The sequence below is a fragment of the Pinus tabuliformis genome, chromosome 1_1 (genome assembly GCF_031772625.1).
Source record: "Pinus tabuliformis cultivar Carrire ecotype Pingquan chromosome 1_1, CPIR1, whole genome shotgun sequence".
In the NCBI taxonomy this organism is placed as follows: domain Eukaryota; kingdom Viridiplantae; phylum Streptophyta; class Pinopsida; order Pinales; family Pinaceae; genus Pinus; species Pinus tabuliformis.
In genome coordinates, this window is record NC_142297.1 from 765,658,654 (window position 1) to 765,665,955 (window position 7,302).

Below are 7,302 nucleotides of genomic sequence, written 5' to 3' on the forward strand. Positions count from 1 at the left end.
GTAGGACCGATTCAGCCCCCAGGCAAGAAAACAGGTGCACGTTATATCATCACCACAACCAAATATCTGACCAGATGGGCAGAGGTGAAGCCTGTGAAGGACTATACAGGGGCAGCAATATCAAAGTTTTTGTTTGAATATGTGTTGACCAGTTTCGGTTTCCCACAGGTATTGATGAGTGATCGTGGTACATACTTCCTCAATGAAACGATCACAACGCTGACATAACAGTTCCAGGTTTACCATCAAAAAAGTACACCATATCATCGTCAGGCCAATGGGACAGTTGAGGCTTTCAATAAGATATTGGAGAATACGTTGACATATATTTGCAATGCATAGAGGAATGATTGGGACGTGCACGTACTGGCAATATTATAGTCATATAGGACTACTTCCTAAAAGCTAATAGGTCAGACACCTTTTTCAGTTGCTCTATTGCATAGAAGTTGTGATGCCTATGGAATATATCATGCCTAGTCTACGCATAGTGGATTTCACAGGAAAGGTGGACCGCAGAGCCTTAGATGAACGAATCGCGTAGCTAATGGAGCTCAAAGAAGATAGGTTCTTGGCTGGATTCCATCAGCAGGTTTAGAAGGAACGTGAAAAATCTTGGCATGATCGACACATCAGACTGCACACCTTCAAAGTAAATGACTTGGTTTTATTATATGATAGTAAGTTCACAAAGTTTCCAGGAAATTTCTAGATGCACTAGCTGGGGCCATATGTCTTCAAAGAAATTATAGATGGTGGCATAGTTCAGCTCATGAAGTTGAATGGAGAACCATTTTCGGGAAAGGTAAATGGAAGTTGGTTGAAGCCATACAGAGGAGATCTGGCTCAATGACTACATGATGGCAACAAAGTCTTAGTGCTCCAGGTAGCTGCAAGGGAGCACGAGACTATAAACTACACTTCATGGTTTGTAGAACTACGTGACAGGGGGGCTGTGCGAAAAAGGGTGATGTCACAGGACTAGAAGTGGTGTGAAAGGCGCTGCGCTATGGAGGGAGATACTGTGCAACATAGCAAAAAAATGACCGTTACAGTCACTGTTCATGATTTGACAGCTAGGAGACGGTTAAGAAGAGGGGGGGAAGGAATTTAAGGCTGAAATATTTGAAGATCTGCCACCAAATCAAAATTTATGGACGGATTTTGGGGGGAACTATTGGATTTGAATTCAAATTCCCCTATAAATTACACATACTGGTCCAGCAGAGAACACTTTCACCCTTAGAATTTTGATTTGTTTTGTCCATCGCTTATGAATGCTCAGTTTTTTCTAGATTTGGTCACAAGCTTTGTGTTCGATACTTTACCTGAGGATACCCAGCAGTTCATTCGTAGCACTATGTTTAGACTAGGTGAGACTGCAAGCACCGGAGGAACTGTTGCCTCCAAAGGAGCGACCCCAGAAGTTGTGAGCATGGAGGTTTCGACTCCTATTCCTACGACGCCGAGGAAACCTAGGCCGAAGCCTACACCAGTGCGTGAAACCCACAAGCCAAATAAAGACAAGCAGGAGAGGCTAATGCTAGTGTGCGAGTCGAAGAGAAAGCACTCTGGTACCTAAGCCTAGAAGAAAGATAAGCTGCTAGTGAAGGATAAGGAGAAGGTTGTAGATTTAGAGGCTGAAGAGGGCACAAAGGATATAGATGTTGAGGGCATGGAGCCCATCTCCAAGTTGCTAGATTATATCCCTCCATGTAAGGGAAAGGTGAAGGTCACTAAGGACCCAGATGTGAAGAAATTCCTCATTCATACGCCCCTACTACCTAAGAGGATCACCTTTGAAGGTCCACGCCTGGCATGGATTCCCCATTTAAAAATGGAAGACTAGGATTTGGCTAGCCATGAGAGGTTCCCCCACCTCATGATGGAGAATTACATGAAGAGGGTGTATTATAAAGAATCTGGTGTCACTGCGTTGGAGCCAGTTGAGTGGATTTGTGGAGTAAATCAATCAGGGTTGTTGAACCTGTTGTGGGTTCCCCACTACCACCACTCCAACATCAATATCATCTATATAAAGCAACTACTGACTCTAGTGCATGATGGTTTTTTATGGCTAAGCGCACCTATCCTCATCACAGACATGCTTATCCATCGAATCACGCTCTTGCCACATTCAGGATTGAATCCAGCCAAGGAGTTTGGCAGAAAGACAAGTAAGCGCGACTTGGCAGAAACGATGAAGATGAAATTTGACCTAGTCAAGAAGCCACGCGGGTACTCCATAACGTCCATGAAAAACCCCGTGGTACAAATTTCCACATAGAACTGGCCAGTAAGGTCATGAGGAAATGTTGCGCAGATGATGGTCCAGCGCCCGTGATCTCGTTAGCTCCAAAGTGCGCGGAGGGCGTGCAGTTTAACTGGTCGTGCTACCTCTGCAATGATTTTGTTGTGAATTTCTGCAAGGCTCAGGATGAGAGCAAGACCATCCACTACGCATGGTTGTTGCTCTCTATCGTGCTATTTCCTTGGGAGCTACTGGAGGATAGTCAGTTTCCTCCCTTGGAGAAAGGATTGCAGGAGGCTATATAATTTGCTTCCCTCTGGGCCACAAAGGACCTTGCACGCGTCATCGAGACACAATTTTTCTGGTTTTCAATGGAGGTGAGTCTTCGCATGGCCATCAACCAATGACCACGGCTTTCCTTGACTATGTATGAGCAAGTTGCTGGAGTACATGGAGTTCAAGGCAAAATTCCACCACGTGTATATCAGGGCACGGAAGGATCCACAACAGAAGTGGTTTGATCTACCCTATCTTGCCATGGATGACACCATTAAGGAAGTCATCAAGCATTAGCCGACAAATTGGCACTCTTCGTCCAATCTGGCCACGGGTACCAGCAAAGGCATGGGGAGTTTCGTGGAGAAGAAGAAGAAGGACACAACGAAGTTGGCAATCCAAAAGTTGTCTTTGCAACGAAGGAAGGAGGCTGAGGAGAAGGCTCGGCTAGAAAAGGAGCGCACTACAAAGCAATAGTCTAGATAAGAACATCGTGACTTCAAGAGAAGCGGTAAATCCCCTTCACCCCAGGCCGAGGAAGAAGAGCAGTCAGAGGAGGGCGATGGCGGTGATGAAGAACATAACACTCCATTCTGAGTGAAGTGATATAGGGAACAATAGAAGGAGGGGCCCTAGAAGAAGTCAAAAGAAATGAAGCCACTGTTGGATCCCATTACGCTCATAGAAGGTGATCTCAATGATATCGGGGATAAAGTGCGCGACACCACTATGGAACTATTGCATCAGTTCGAACAACAACACCTGCAGTCTCTAGGTGCTATTTAGAAGGATTTGCATCAAATAAAGATCCATACCATCAGGATACAGGTGGGCGCAGGGTAGGTGAGCATCGCATAGACGAACCTGGCACCAAGGACCAGTCAGGATGTAGAGATGGTGATGAGAGTGGATCTCTAAGAAGTCACACTATCAGAAGGGTATTTAAGTGTGAAATCAGTTGATGACAAGGTCATCATGAGTACTCTGAAGAACATCGGCCTCAACCTCGCAATGCTCCCCAAGGAATATCTTCACATGCTGCAGATAGGTGTGACAATGGAGTTAAAAGCACGGGAGCAACAAGCTCTTAGCTTAATAAGCAAATATCGAGTGAACAATGAGGAAATGTTCGCCAAGAAGACGAAGGCCTTGAAGGCAAAGGAAACGATCCAGGCATAGAGTGCCTAGCTGGCAGCCGTGGTTGCAGAGGCATGCAGGATAGTGCCGGAGTTGCACATACCTGAGGAGGCACCGCTTGAGGCCAAGATCAGGAAACTTGCTGCGGGCGTCCGTGATGCTAAGGTAGAGGTGGCCAGAGTTTAGTTTGAACTGAATATGAAAATCACAGAACTGGAGCTCAAGTCATAGCCTTCGACTCCGCTAGAAGTTAGGGAACAATGCGAAGCTACTATTAAGGAAGGAATAGCTATTGAGGATGTTGCGGTTGTGGAATGCACTACTTTGTTTGAGAAGGCCATGGAAGTGGTGATTACCCTGTAGGAAGATCCCACCCTACAGGTATTGAGTATAGAGATCTGCAAGCTTCAATAACAATACGACGAAGTAAGGGCGATCACGTGCTCCATTGCTACAACACAACGCCTCACCAAGCTCTAGGAGGCTAAGCATCTCCTTACACAGGTGGAAGTAGCACAGAAGAAAGAGGCAGTCCTTAAGGCCAGGTTGGGGCCTTGGTTGGAAAAAGCTTATCTAGATCCAGCTAGCATATAAGAAAATTTGGTGAAATTACAAACTACACAACAGAAGACCAAGTGAGCTGGTGAATGACCAACCATAGAGCAACTGGTGGAACAAGTGAAACAGGCAGCCATGTAGAGTGTCATTGAAGTTGCAGTTGTCTAGGTAGAGTTGGGGGATCTTCGCAGCAAGATCATCGCACTATCCAAGTGACTTGAGGTCGAGTCACAACCTTTGTGTTGGGGTCCTATTGGGATGGGGTACCCTAGGTCAATTTTGGGGCAAAATCCCAAGTTTTGATGTAAAAATATGTAAAGTCTCTGCAAATTGTGGTCATGGAGCATGTAGCTAATTAAGAGTCAAAAAGGGTTTTTACCCTCTTTTATGTAACATTAGTTGGTTTCTGAAGGCCTACCCATGGTCCACGGGCCATGGGATTGTATAAATAGGTGTGTCTTAGAGAGTTTAAGACAAGTAATTGAAGTTTTTCTATGGGTACGATGGAAAGAGTCTAGAGAGTTAGTGCAGGAGAGTGGGAAGAAAGGCTCTGCAGCCGTGTGCATAGAGGCCTAGAGTAGTGTCCACAGCTGAGTGCGAAAGGAAGTCTTGAGTCTGTAAGCTTAACTTAATATCAATAAAGAAGATTGTTACATAAATTCCTGTGTTTAGTCTCTTTACTTCTTTTATATATGATTGTGATATATGCTATGATGAATGAGGGTTTTATAAAATAATGATGTATTGATGCATGATTTTACTTGATCTATATTGTTATCTAAATGAAATTAATGTTAAGTGATTATGCGAAGATCATAACACTTTATGTTAAAGTTATCAAACACTTAGGCAAATATGAGTAATTACTGATCTAAGGGTAATCTAAGGTGCGTGTAAGTAGCTAATTGACTGGTTCAGGGTCCATAAAAGGCAGTTGTATACCTTCACAAAGGTCTAGAAGTTGTTTAAGGGAAGTTACTACAATAGGTTGTAAGGGCCTAGAGATCTGCGTGAAGGTAGATCTAGGTCACAAATGGACATCACATTGATCTCTGGGTTGTGGAAACTTGGTTCCATCATGCCCCCATACTGCTTCAGGTGAAACTTCAGTCCGCACACCAAAGATTGATGCTAAAAGGGCTAGTAGTGTAGGGATTTTTTTGGCGCAACTAACTCTAAACCTAGGTTAGGACCCACTAAGCCAACAGATTGTAATTGGATCGACCATAACTATTAATAAATTTTATGTGCTTGGAATAAAGAAATGATGGCAACAACCTGTGGGTTTGACTCCAGGTTTGTTGGCCCCAATGTTTTATAATTGGCCTAACTAGCCATTGCACCACAACTAGTTTTGTTGTATAGAGGTCCAAACCCCTAGCTTTTAAGGCACTAGTTCAAACTGTACATATTATAAAAATCAATCTTTTCCCCTTTTGGAGATCAAAAGGAGGGAGAGGATTTTGACAAAGGTTCTTAGGTTCAATAAGCAATTGCAGAGCAGAGAAATAGTATTTGAGATTGAGGATTTGATGTAAATTTGTCATTTTGTGTTGCAATTGAAGAGGCTAATCCATTGGAAGCAGAACCAAAGATGTATCTCACACTGGGTGAACTCTGTTATCAATCTCATTATGTTCTTCTTATTTCTTTGTAGTTATTTCTTTTTGTTCGTAATCCTTTTTTATCAAGTTTGGTATTCCACATTTTGTTTAATGAAGAGAAATCATTAGCTCATAAATGAAAGATCCAGATCATGAAGCGAATTTCATTTTCTTGTAGAATTGTGGTACAATACCACTTATCATGTTGCTACCAAAATGACATCATATAAAGTTTTTTATGGTCAAGAACCTCATATGAATTTGTCTATGCCCAACAAATTCTAAGAAATGGCCTCATATTTACTTAGCACATCCAAGATTCAAGAAGCATATAACACACTTCATACCAAAGAATCCATTTGGTGTAACGCACCCAACCTCCTTCTTTACAACTAAAGGAATGGGGTGTAATTTTTTTCTTTCTTCTTCCTGTTGTGACTGACTTTGGTTGGCACTCTTTGCCACCATTGGAATCAATCCTAGTGGTTTCTCAGAGTCACTGAGTGACCACCGAATAAGTCTATAGGCGTCCATTATTTTAATCCCTTTGTGGATTGAGTTCCCTTTTCGACTGGTGCAACGCTAATGGTCTTGTTTCTTTCCGAAACAACCAAAGGCCAAGTGTTAAGCCCCAACCTCCTAGCCTCTATTTACTTCTCTACACCCCTTAACCTGTGAATGAGGGTTGGATCTTAACTCGTAGCCCTTTATCCCAACGCAATAAACTTGTGCCCCATATACCCCCATTTGGGTTATACCGTCACATCGAAATGTCCCATGGGGATTGCCCGTCCTCACTTTCATTGATCAATACCCTACCACACAATGTACCGCCAATCCTACATATCCCTGTGTCTTCTCTTCTTGCACGTATTTTGGCTACGCCGACTTACCTCCACTGGGGCATCCTTGTTGGGCAAGCTTGTAAAGTGGGTCCACCCACTACACTCACCAACCAATAAGTTTCCTGCTAGGGTGAGCTATCTCTGACAGATTCCCATGTCATCATGCTGCTTAATCAACCCGAAAGTATTCTGGCATAGTGTTGCATTCTTTCGGGTTCAGGGCAACAGGATAACTTCACACTGACATCTTCTGGGCTACGTGTTGACTTCTGACTAGTGACACATGTTTCTTGGATTTGTCCCATTAAGTCAACCAAAATGCCGATTCTTCCTACCATGTGTCCCCTGTTCAACCTTGTCACATTGATGTCACCTACTGTTGTATGCTCTAATGAACCAATTGAATGCTACCATGTGTTCTGTGGGAGGAGATAGAAAGATCCTCCTCCCCTTGGTTTTGCATCAATTATATTTGTTATTTAGAAACAACCGAGTTCCAAAACTAGCTTTGGCACCACTCCTAAGTGGTTTGTGGTCTTGGAAGGTATGCCCTCAGAGAAATTCTTAGCCATTAGTCTGTGCGATCAATAGTGCAGGAAACTACTTCTGGGACCCAAAGGCCTAACACGGC